This window comes from Halichoerus grypus, chromosome 14 (genome assembly GCF_964656455.1).
Source record: "Halichoerus grypus chromosome 14, mHalGry1.hap1.1, whole genome shotgun sequence".
Taxonomy (NCBI): domain Eukaryota; kingdom Metazoa; phylum Chordata; class Mammalia; order Carnivora; family Phocidae; genus Halichoerus; species Halichoerus grypus.
The window spans coordinates 44,298,112-44,311,056 of record NC_135725.1 but is presented as its reverse complement, the minus strand read 5'-3'; positions in this window follow the sequence as shown (position 1 = coordinate 44,311,056).

Sequence of the window (12,945 nt, the reverse complement as noted above, 5' to 3'; positions counted from 1 at the left end):
TGTAATCTTCTAGTTGCATAAGAAAGTAAATTGATTAGAAAGTAAATCACAGAAATGTAATCAATTTAAATTTGTAAGTGCCTTTAGGCTGGGGGAAAAAAATAGGACAGACTCGATTCCATTTTTGCTTTTAAGCTTTTCTATTATGGGCCATTAGGTGAAAATAATTTTAAAATCTAGGGAAGAAACATTAGGATTAAATGGCCAATCTTAATTTATTTAACTGTAACATGTAAAGACTTTACTTTGGGAGAAAATGCTATTTGTGCCTCATTCCATCCTTTTTAAAAAGTAAAAAATACATAAATAAATAAATTTGTGGACAAAGATACAGAGCAAACAGCATCTCCTGAAACCCTTGTGTCTCGCATACTGCTACTTAAGAGTACATGAATGTGTTCCCCAGGCTACATGTACCAGTTATGGTGCTGGCTGTGCAAACAAGGGCACATTACATTACTCACTGCTGGAGCCACAGATGGGATCTTTCCAAAGTCTGTGCCAGTCTTATCGGAGATTGTAAAGCTCCCTACTAACAGTCACTGTAAGTGGATTCGAGACGTATTTGAGAAAATAAAGTCTGAGACTTACAGGGATACTTATAAAAGGGTAAAGGTTGTAAATTATTGCAGGAATTTGTTCATTTATGCAACATTTGCACTTTTCTAAATATTTCCACATACTTTTTTAGCAGGATTCCATTTTCCTCTTGAACTCGATCCTTAAGATATGAAACAAAATTAATACACAAACTGTAGAGCAAAATCTACAAAGAAATGCCTACTATTTATAATTCACCATATTAATATCATGTATATTTAAAACTCCAGCCTTTAGTGACCTTGATAAGGACAATTTTTACACTATTTTAATTTATGTATCTTTAGGATGTAGTTTTATTTAGCATGACCGATACAAGTTTCACAGAAGTATAAATACATGATCTTGAAATACTCTGCCTAATTTGCCAACTCTATATTTACATTTCTGTAAGTGATTTTTACATAATCCACTATATCCCTTAAATTTCATTAGAGGTAATATATTTCTTTGTTCTAACTCACATTCCCAATTACTTTCCTGTGTTCTTTTTCTATTGATAAAACCCTGAATTAAGTCGTGTTTCAATAAACTGATTTTTCCTTTTTGAATTTTTGTGCCCTTGAAACATTAACACCCAAAGAACTTTACATTGATCTCAGTAGTGAACTTGGATTGATTATCCGGTTGATGAACGGAAGATCCATTTGCTTCTCTTCCTTGTTCAAGTGAAGAAATTCTTTCTGTCAGGGTATAGAGATTTGGGAAGTTGTTGGAATCGATGGCTAAAAGGAGAGTTCTGAATTATTGGCAGATTTATATTACCTGGGGCCCTTGTAATCAAGAATAATTGCAGGTTCACAGTGGAAAGTTTGCAGATATATTTCAGGTGAATAAAGTCTTAGTGCTTCTCAAGGTGTGGTCTGGGGACCATCTGCAACAGACTCACCTGACATGCTTGTTAAAAATGCATATTCCCAGGTCTCAGAGTCTCCCTTCTGTGTTTTAATATTTTTGAGACAAAAGAGTAACAATTTGAATAAAAATGGATTATCTGGTCAACATAGATCATAGATAATTCTACACCTCTCCAATTAGTTCAGTCTAAGAATAATTCTCCCAAATGAGACCAGCAGGGTTCACTGTTTGGGATTCCACTGAAGGATGGGAAGGTCTAGGTCTTCCCTAATGTCATCTGCATTGCCCCCAGAGGCTTATTAGAAAGGAATCTGAAATGGGCTTTCCGGGAAGAGGGTGTGGAATCTGAAATCTTGTTTCTTTCCAAGATCAGGGTGGCTGCCCAGAGGAAATCCCTCACTTTCTGGGATTACATTCCAGTTTCTAAATGTTTGGAAAACATCAGAGTTGACTAGCAAGATGGAGAGTTAGAGAGAAAATGAAGAGGATCTGAACCATGAAGGATTCAGCTAGTTGATTTGGGCCCCGTGCCTGGCTTGAAAGGCAATTGCTTTATTACTTGGCAAAATTCCCATCGCATGTCACTCCTTATAGCTTGCATTTCCTAGTTCTTTCATATAAGTCAATTTTGTTAGGCCTCACATTCCTTTCTCCCATTCAAGGACTAAAGACAGACTTTACAGGTCTACAAAAGAAGTTCCCTCCCTGTATGTAGGAATGAATGGGAAATTCTAGGATTTCTTAAGGGTTCCTTGTATGAACTTATTATTGGTTCCTACTGACTTCTAAGTTGGAAATGTTAGAAATCTCTGATAGCAGCCTAATACCTGTCCAGGTGATTGTTTTGTTTTGTTTTGTTTTGTTTTTCTTCAGTTATGCTTATAAAACCAGAATGGCAAACACTGATAGCTTCAATGGCCAGAAAAGGAATTTGAGTGAACAAGCCATTTTAAGATAGTAGGAAGTGGTAAAACCTATGGCAAAGTGGAGAATTGATGTCCAGCCTGAAGGAATTCTTAAAAATTGTACAAACCAAATAAAACACTGGGTTTTAAATACTCCTGGCATGTATCCCTGAAAATGCTTTCCTAAACTTCTCCCTAAAATACCTACAGTGATTCGGAAGGAGAAAAAAAAAAAAAGCCAAAAACCAACAACTATGGTGAAAAACAGTACTATCACTCAAGCTATTTGAAAAGAACCTCCACTTACAAGATAGATGGAGCTAGACGGCAGAATAATGTGCTATGCCTACCTGAGGCTCTGTAAGAGAATCCTTTTCACTGTTAGTCCACTCTAAAGCCTATTCCAAGCACAACATTGAGGAACCATCCTTGTTCCAAGTGGTTATTTTTTTGTGGGAAGGAGAAGAGTCTATGTTTGATTCCCCTAAGTACATCTCTACCAACCAAAGACTACAGCTCCTAGAAAGCTCATGGGCAGGAAGTAGAAAGGAGCATTGTGAAAAGCTCTCCCAAGCCAGGAAGAGGTTGGTCCATCATCAGACACTCCATGCATTGCACCTGGTGGAGAACCATACAGTAATGGTAGAAGAAGATTCTGTCTCACTCCTAGAGAGACTGTAAAGAGATTAGGAGCATTCCACTTCAAACTGCCTAATATTCCAACCTGTGAATGTACCATAATGATTTAAACTATTTTCCATTCTATGAGCATTGCATATATATTTTTAAAATCCATTTCTATGATAAATAAGCCTGTGATGAACAGCCTTACAGCTAAATCTTTTTCCAAATCCTTTTCCCTTCCATATTAAAAACTTCTTTCAATATAATAATCTACTTCTTTTATTTTTTCTTCTTTATATAGACACAGCCCTCTTGTTATACCTCCAATTTCATCTGTTTTGTTGTTAAATAATTGTTTAGTCTCCCTTTACTAAATGTGAGTTCCTCTGGGGATGAAAGATGATGGTTTGGATAACAAGGCTAAAATAGTGCCTCAGATACATGGACAACCAATGAATATTCATTGAATGAATGAATGAATGAATGAGAGCAAAGTGTAGAAAAGGAGAGTTAGTGGAGAGTCTTGATGGCCAATTTTGTTAGTTAGGAGATGGCACTTTGTAATCAAGCATCAGCAAAAGGTCTTGAGCTCAGAAACAATTTAAGAGGAATTGCTGGAGGAGTGGTGAGGGGCTCTGTGTGCCAAGGTCAGTGGGACTGGCGTGAGGCTGAGGGCCTGGCTGACCACGAGTGCATATAGTGCCGCTCTAGCAATCTAAATTGTCTTCTAAGGTGCCCAACTGTGCACATTTAAATCCTATAAATGAACATTTTACATAATTAAACAGCAAATTCCATAATGAAGGCTTTTCAGGTCCCCTGTGAAAAACAGAAAAAAAAAAAAGAAAAGTTTCTTCTCAAAGAAGAAGCCAACAGAAGCCCAGGGTGCCTGTTCTATTTCTATTCAGGGAAAGGTACTTATTTTTAATGTGAAGTTCAATGGATTGTGCCATTGTGGATCTAGTAAAGAGAGTCTTTAAATCTGGATTCTTTTGCCATTTTCCTACCTGGACTTTTTGTGTGTGATATTCGGCTCTCTCCTTTCATCAGGGTCTTTATTTGTCAAATGGATATCATAGCTTCCACCCCCCCCCCCACCATAGGAGTAGTAGGAAAATTAATGAGAAAATAATAGGGAAGCACTGAGGTGCTGAGGCATTTAATCCAATGACTCCATTTAAACACTATGGATTACTATTGCTGTAGCGCATCATATCATGCATTTTAATGTGGTCATTAACCTGTGACCTAAATAAGGCATATGTTCTTACACACAGTGAGATAGAATGAAGAATAGCTCTTTATTCATCCATGAAATGAGTGGGAAGGTGGGTGACAAAGGGAGAGTCGCTGCTAATGTTCTGTTGGTCTATTTGTCAACATTTCATCCCACCCTGTTAGCTCCTGGAAGTCTCTCTCCCTTTCACCTCCCCCAGGACAACTGCTATTGTGTGATGTGAGTACAATTTAGAAAGTTCTCAGACATCCCTAGTCTCTAAACCACTTGTTTAACTGAAGCTTTGATTATTTGAACTGTTCTGGTCGACATGGACTTTTTTTTTTTTTTAATCTTAAAATTATTGCCCTGTCTCTGTATCTGAATAAAATTTATGATTTTTTTTTAGGTCATGGGCACAACACTGACATTCCCTGAAAAGAAATAATTCTTTTATAATGTTCATTGAAATAGAATTAAACTTACCTTCATGAGAAACAGACCATAATTTCTATCCATGTGCACAATGGAAAAAGCCAGAATCCAGTCAAAGTGAGGACATGCAATATAACAGTCATACAGTTATGACATTATAAAAGGGATAAAAATCATACTTATTAAGTAATTCCATCAGGATTAGCATTAACAGTAATCTGGGCAGGAGTTTTTAATACCCAAATAGTTGGCTCTCTGAAGTTATCAAACACGAGAGAACTTTGTATTGCAGGCAGATTTACAGCCATCTCCTGGGCATTAGGACCAAAATTCCTGCTAAAATATTTATGTGTCAATTTATCAAATCAAATTTTTAATTTGCAGCATACTTCCATACTTGACTAGAGTTCAAAAAGGGCCTTTTTTAGTAAATAATAAATATTCTCGTATCTATTTTAAAGCTTTAAGAAATTATTGCATTTATTTCTTTTCTTTTGAGGATAATTTAGAAGGAAGTTGAATTTGATTTGCTTGATTAAACCATTCTAAATTACTATAAACTTTTATAAATTAAGAGATATTTACATCGTTTAAAAAGTCTCAACTTGGCAAGGAGATGACATGCTAGGGAAAAAGAAACAAGTGCATTATTTTAGCAGATATAATAGTTTTGAAAGAGTAGAAACCTAAGATACCAATACCAAATTGTACTGGCTTTCTTCGTAATCAGTCTGCCATATTCTACATTGCAGAAAAGCTAACTCATTATTAGCCTGGTGGAGACTATTTACCAATAAGCTTTAAAATAAACTCCATTGTGAGAGGGAAGAAAGGTAATGATGATATCTCTATGTAGGAACGGATCATAGCAAACCTGGAAATTTGGCCTTAAACACTGATACATCTTGGATCACTGAAGTCCTTTTGATACTGGGAAAAACCTTCCAACATCTCAAACTTCATCATAATGGCATCTATTTGTTGTGCTGAAACTGTGAACTCATGATCTGTCCAGATATCTAAAATATGAGATGAGCTCTGAATAACTCCATTTTCCATGTCACAAAAATTTTGGATATTTTCTAGCTCTGTTTGCCATTGATTAGTAAGGTGGTTTGTATTTGACCTAGGACATGGTCTCATCAGAGCCCCATTTTCATGTCTGTCTTGATCAGGGTTAGAATTTTGATTTCAGCATTTGGATTACCAAAATCGGTTCTTCCTTGCCAAACAAAAAAAAAAGAGAGAGAGAGAGAGAGGACATAATGAGAACGTTATCTCTTAAAGTTCAACCCCCATAACCTTGCATCAGCAAAAATGGCATCAGCAATATCATTAGTATTGTTTCAATAGCATTAAACTTCTCTAAAATACTATATAATTTGGTAGCAAAAATATTTCTGAATTTAATAAAGACTGTTTTCTCAATGCCTGTTTTTAACAGGTGTCATGATCAGGACTTTCTTAGAAGTTTCAATTCTGCTTTTAAGGTAAACTTATCAAATATCTCTCTATGCTCTTCACTCATTTTTAAGTGCTTACTTTATGTATGCCAGACACCGTTATAAGGCCTGAGGATTGAGTGGTGATCAAGTCAAAGTCCTTGCTCCAATGAAACTTATATTCTAACACTGAGATAGGCAATAAACAAATAAGCTAACAAATAGAGAACACTACGTGTAACAATGCCAGGAGTGCTAAGTGGAATGAAGACAAATAGGCAGTGATAGGAGGGGGAGGGGTTGGCTATTTTAGATAGAACAATCAGGGAAGGCTGCCAGAGGAGGTAACATTTGGGCAGAAACCTAATGAAATGAGGGAAGGAGTCATGGAAGATATAGGGCAGAATGTTCCAGGCAAAGGGAAAAGCAATTCTAAAGGTCCTGGAATGCAACCTTACTTGGCAACATAATGGAAAAGGAAAAAGGCCAATGTAGCTGGAGCACAATGAGGAAAGAGGATATTGGTGGGAAATGAGATCAGAGCGGTAGCCAGGTACCAAGTCATGCAGGGCCTTGAGCTCATGGTGAGGAATCTGGATTTTATTCAGTGTCATGACAAATCCTGGGTGCATCCCACACAGAGTGACATGGCCTGATTTACATTAAAACACTCACTGTGGCTACAGTGATAGAGTTAACTTCGTGGAATGAGGAGAGCAGCTAGGTGCTATTGCAGAGATCCAGGCAAAAGATGGAGGTGGCTTGGACCAAGATGACTGCAGGGGAGGCAGTGAGAAGTGGTCTGATGCAGATTATATTTTAATGGCAGAACCTATAAGATTTGCTCCTGTACTGTACGTGCAGTCTGAGGGAAGGAGAGGCATCAAGGATCATTCTAGTTTTTAGGCATGAGCATCTTACTGAGAGGAGGAAAGGAAAATGTAGAATCGTGGAAAGAAGTCAAAAGTTCTTTTTGGTTATGCGAAGTGTGAGATTCTTCCTCCCCATTGACGTAGAGAAGTAAATTTGGCACTTGGTGTATGTGTTTTCTATTGCTGTGTAACAAATTACCGCGAATTTAGCAGCTGAAAACAACATCCACTTATTATCTCTCAGTTTCTGTAAATCAGAATTCTAATTATGGGTTAGCAGGGCCATTTGCTTAGGGTCTCAACCAGGATGAAGTAAAGGTGTCGGCCAGGGCTGTGATTCTCATCTGAGGCTTGGGATGCTCTTCCAAGCTCGCTGGTTGTTGGCAGAATTCATTTCCTTGCAGCTGTATTACTGAGGTCCCCATTCTCTTGCTGGCTGTCGGACAGGGATTGCTCTTAGCAACTGGTGGCTGCTCTCAGCTCCTTGCTGTGTAGCTCCCATGGGCAGTTCACACCATCGCTGTTTGCTGTCTTCCAGGCCAGCAGGAGTGCACCTCTCTGATGCCTCATCTTCTTTTAAAGGCTCACCTGATTAGGTGTGACCCAGTCAAGATAATCTCCCTTTTGATTGTCTCAAGGTCAACTGATTATTATCCTAATAACAGGAGGGATATCATATCATATTCACAGGATCCACCCACATGTGGGGGGCGGGGTGGGGGGGGTTATACAGCATGTATATACCAAGGGACAGGAACCTTAGGGTCCATCTTAGAATCCTGCCTACACAGTTGAATCTATGATGGTTGTATGAGTTTGGGGCTGAGAGGCAGTTCAGGGTTGTTAAAGCCATGGGATTGGATAAAATCACCTACAGAGAGATTGCGGATGAGAAAAAAATGGAATTACTACAAAAATAACTATATCTAATATTTGCCAAGTGCATTCTATGTGCCAGGCACCATTCTAAGTTCTTGACACATATTACTCATTTAACTCTCACAGCAAAGCTTTGAGGTACCTACAATCCTCATTTCACAAATAAGGATACTGAGGCATGGCACTGAGAGGTTAATTTACCTGTCCAAACTCATGCTGCTATTTAAGTAGTGGAGCTAGTTCAAGAATCTACACACCTAATCACTATTCAATATTGCATCTTCTGTGGGAAGAGATGGGGAACTGAACTGAGACCCGAAGCTCCAACCTTTACATCCAGAAGTAAGAGGGGCTAGTAAAGGAGATGGTGATGGAGCAGCCCTTAAGGTAAAAGGTTAATTCAAAAGCACACGGCCTCCTAAAAGCCAAATGTAGAAAGCATCATGAGAAGAAAAGAATAATCAGCTGGGTCAAGCGTTAATTTAGGGAAAAAATAACGCAGGTTCTCATTCATAAAAGTGTACCAAAATGATTTCATCATCAATTCATTCACTCAGTAAATATGTATTTGTTGACTCTGTGCCTACGAGGACAGCAGGGACCAAGACAGACAAGTCCTCTCTTTGTGGAGTTTATATTGTAAAAGGGAGAAGGGGATGGCCAAAAACATGTAAACAAATGCTTAATTTATGTCATTTCATGAGTATTGGGACAAAAATAAGACTGAGTTCAGCACTAGAGATAATTAGGATTGACCCCATGCAACATTTGCTTCATTCTTTGTCTTAGTCAGTGAGGGCCGTCACAATATATCACAGACTGGTTGGCTTCAATAGGGATTTACCCTCTCTCAGCTCTGGAGCTGGAAGTCCATGATCAAGATGCCCTCAAGGTTGGTTTCTTATGAGACTGCTCTTCCTGGCTGTAGATGGTTATCTTCTTCTTGTGTCCTCACAGTCTCTCTTAGATGGGTATCTTCTTGCTGTGTCCTCACAGTCTCTCTTCTGTGTGTGCATGCAGAAAGAAAGAGAACTCTGGTGTCTCTTCCTCTTCCAACAAGGATACCAGTCTATCAGATTAGGTCCCCACATTTACGACTTCATTTAACCTTAATGTCTCCCTAGAGACCTTATCTCCAAATACAGTCATATTGTGTGTGACTGTATGAACACACCCAACACAGGAATTTGGGGATGGGGGACACAATTCAGCCTATAACAGTCTTCGACCTCTTAAAGAATTTCATAACATGGTGGGGGGAGAAAAAATAAGTCCTTCTATAGGAACATTAGAGAAAATAGCAAAAACACAGAAACCCAGTTCTCCTATAATATTAAAGAATATGGTTGGTTAAAATAAGTTCTTAAAAATATAGAAATTTTACTAATTGGTATTCATTGGAGAATCTGTGAAATGTTTGAATCTGAATAAGCAAGTTACTGGGGTTTTTTTTCAATTATTAGTTTAAAAGAATGGAACATATCTACATTTATTTATATATACTTACCTGGAAGTTACAAGTATTTGTTTTCCATACCAGAGTAGGCAATTTTTAGATTTAAAAAATCATAGGGCTTTCCATGTTCCCAGGTTCTCCTAAATGGCGAATCCTCCTCCCTGGCCTTTAGATGGCCAGCTGTAAGCCACATGAGTCTAAGACCCAGCCATTACAGGGTAAGGTAGCAAGCCAAAGACAAACAATCTGAAAGCCTGTCAGACACACATGAGGTCATCTGAGGTGAAAGGCTGAGCTGGTCCAACCTGATTCCCTCTTGCAGGAAATGGAAATGAGCCATGGGAACTGAAGTTCAAAGACAGCATAGGGACTATGAAGCAGAATCAAGGGTGACAGTTGTTATGCCAAGTTGTTTTGATAAATTAATAACCATAAGTATGCAGAATCTCTGAGTCAGAGAAATTGCATTGAGAAGATAAGGAGGCAAAGTCAGAAGCAAGAAGACACTGAAGCAGTTTAGGGAGAAACATACATGTAAGTCACAAGGAAAGTACTAAATTCCCCATGTGTCTTAATGTAATCAGGCATGGTGCCCCTTAACTCAGAGATAAGGAGTACGGAGGGGAGGAAGAACAGTTAGGAAAAAAAAAAAAAAAAAGGCCTGACTAATTGGTTAGCTAATAACTCTCTTTGCATGCCCCACTGATGGAAGCATCCAATCCATCCATTAGAGGGAAGGTACATCACCTCTCACCCTGCTCGCCCCTTTCCATGTCTTTGTATGCATGAGAAAACAGGTCAGGTCAGGCAGACACATACAAAGCCCCCAAATCTAGACTAGTGATTCCTTACTTCAGCATCAAATGATAAAATTGAGCCTACACAGAGTTGGGAAGGTAGGGAGAAGTCAGATCTGATGCTCCTGTTCTTTCTACAACTGGGGATCCTAGTTCCAGAGCTCAGGTTACCCCACATGGCCACTCCTTAAGCAGGGTAGAGAACTTCTCCCTTGGGCCCTCTTCATAACCCTTGTTCTTTTTCAGCACTTATCCTTCCCATGAAGTATACACCTTCTAAGCTGTAAGTCCTGCTTACCCTGTGTGCTCCATTTCTATTGCTAGAATGGGAATGCTTTTATTCCTAAGGATGGAGAGAAAAGGACAGACATTAAGGCACTCTCTCTCAGAATGAGATATCTAAAGAAAAACAGGACATTCCACCAAGAGAAGCTAATCTCCTTCCTACATTGTACTAAAAGTTCTTCCTTCTTTCTCAAACTTGAACTAAGTAACAAAGAGCCCTCTTAAGAATATGGCCACCAGACTTGGATTATGCTAGCTTTGCACATTCATGCAAGCAAACTCCTTTTCTTTTCTTTTAGGTTAATGGTAAACTTTTCTGTTCTCTGCAATTCAAAAAGACCAACTAAACCAAGGTTTTCAATAATTGTTTAAATAAAAAAATATAAATATTATAGATAACATATGAGTGAATGGATGCTGTTAATAGATTTTCAGTAGAATTTCCTAAGTATATGAATATTCTGTTTATTAATAATTTTCTTGATAAAGCCTTTCTTTATAACTAACACAAAAAGTCAATATCCAAATTATCATTAGGTTTGAGTGTAGCATAGTCTGAGTTATTGAGATTCTACTATGTTCTCAAATACCACTCAACTTCTGCTGACACTATGTGTTAAAAGCATACTTGGACGACTGAATAACCACATGCAAAAGAATGAAGTTAGACCCCTATCTCATGCCACATACAAAAATTAACTCAAAGTGGATTAAAACCTAAACTTAAGAGAGGAGACTATACAAATCTTAGAAGAAAACATATGTGACCATTTTGACTTTGAATTAGATACCAGTTTCTTAAATATGACAATAAAGCATAGGCAGCCAAAGGAAAATACAGATACATTGGACTTCATCAAAATTAGGAACTGATGTGCTTCAAAGGTCACCATCAAAAGAGTGAAAGGAAAACCCAACAATTGGGAGAAAATATTTTAAAATCATTTATCTCATAAAGAACTTGTATCCAGAATATATAAAGAACTCTTAAAACTAAACAATAAAAGGAAAAATAACCCAATTTAAAAATGGGCAAAAGATTTGAATACACATTTCTCCAAAGAAGATATACAAATAGCCAATAAGTAGATAAAAAGATGCTCAACATCATTAGTCACCAGGGAAATGCAAATCAAAACCACAATGAGATACCATTTCATATACAGTAGGGTGGCTAAAATCAAAAAGACAGATAATACCAAGTATCGGTGAGGATGGGGAAAAATTTAAATCTTCATACACTGTGGGATTGTAAAATGGTGCAGTCACTTTGGAAAGCAGCTTGGCACTTCCTGCAAAAGTTAAAGAGAGAGAGAGCTACCATTTGACCCAGTAATTACCAGAATTACTGGGTATATACCCAAGAGAACTGAAAAATATATGTTCACACAAAAACTTGTACATGAATGTTTATAGCAGCATTATTCATAATGGCCACAAAGCAGAAACAACCAAAATGTCCATGAACTGATGAATGGATATGTCCATACAATGATCTATTATTCAGCCATAAAAAGGTATGAAATATTGATTCATGGTACAGCATGGATAAACCTTGAAAACATTATGCTGACTGGAAGGAACATGACACAAAAAACCCACATATCATATGATTCTAATTATATAAAATATCCAGAAGAGCAAATCCACAGAGACAGAAAGTAAACTAGTGATTTACTAGTGGTTGCTAGGGCCTAAAGGGAGATGGGTTTGGAAACCAAACACTAACGGGTACAGGACTTCTTTTTGAGATGATGAAAATGCTCTAAATTTAGAGAGTACTGATAATTGCACAACATTTGTAAATACACTCAAAACCACTGAATTGTCTATTTTTATAAGGTAAATTTTATTATATGTGAATTATATCTCAATAAAGCTGTTTTTAAAGCTATTTAGACATTGGGTGCCTGGGTGGCTCAGTCATTAAGCATCTGCCTTCGGCTCAGGTCATGATCCCAGGGTCCTGGGATCGAGCCCCGCATCGGGCTCCCTGCTCAGCCGGAAGCCTGCTTCTCCCTCTCCCTCGGCCTGCTGCTCCCCCTGCTTATGCTCTCTCTTTCTCTCTCTCACTCTCTCTCTGGCAAATAAATAAATAAAATCTTAAAAAAAAACCAAACTATTTAGACATCGTAATGGGTTGACATAATTATTCAGCCATATTTAAAATATTACATGACCTTTTATTATTCATTTAGTTATTCAAAAATCATGAATTAAGAGCCTGCTATTTATTAGGCAATCTTCTAGGTACTGGGAATAGAGAGTTGTACATGATAGAGTGCCCTAAGGAACGAATACATTAGTCGGGCTAACAGAAACATTGACATGTAGTTATAATAGTATATGATATGTGCCATAAGCCATAATAATCACATGTATAGAACACTGGCTAAGATTCTAACCTATGACAAAAGAGTACCTTGAAATTAATTCTTTTGCCTTACTCTTTGGAGATCAAGCAATCAAATGTCAGGAAATTGCAGAGACAAACGAGAAACAGGAAGCCAAGAAGCCTACTTTTCCCAGATCCTCGTGGTGGTCATGAGGATTGCATACAAACTGCTGGTTGTAGG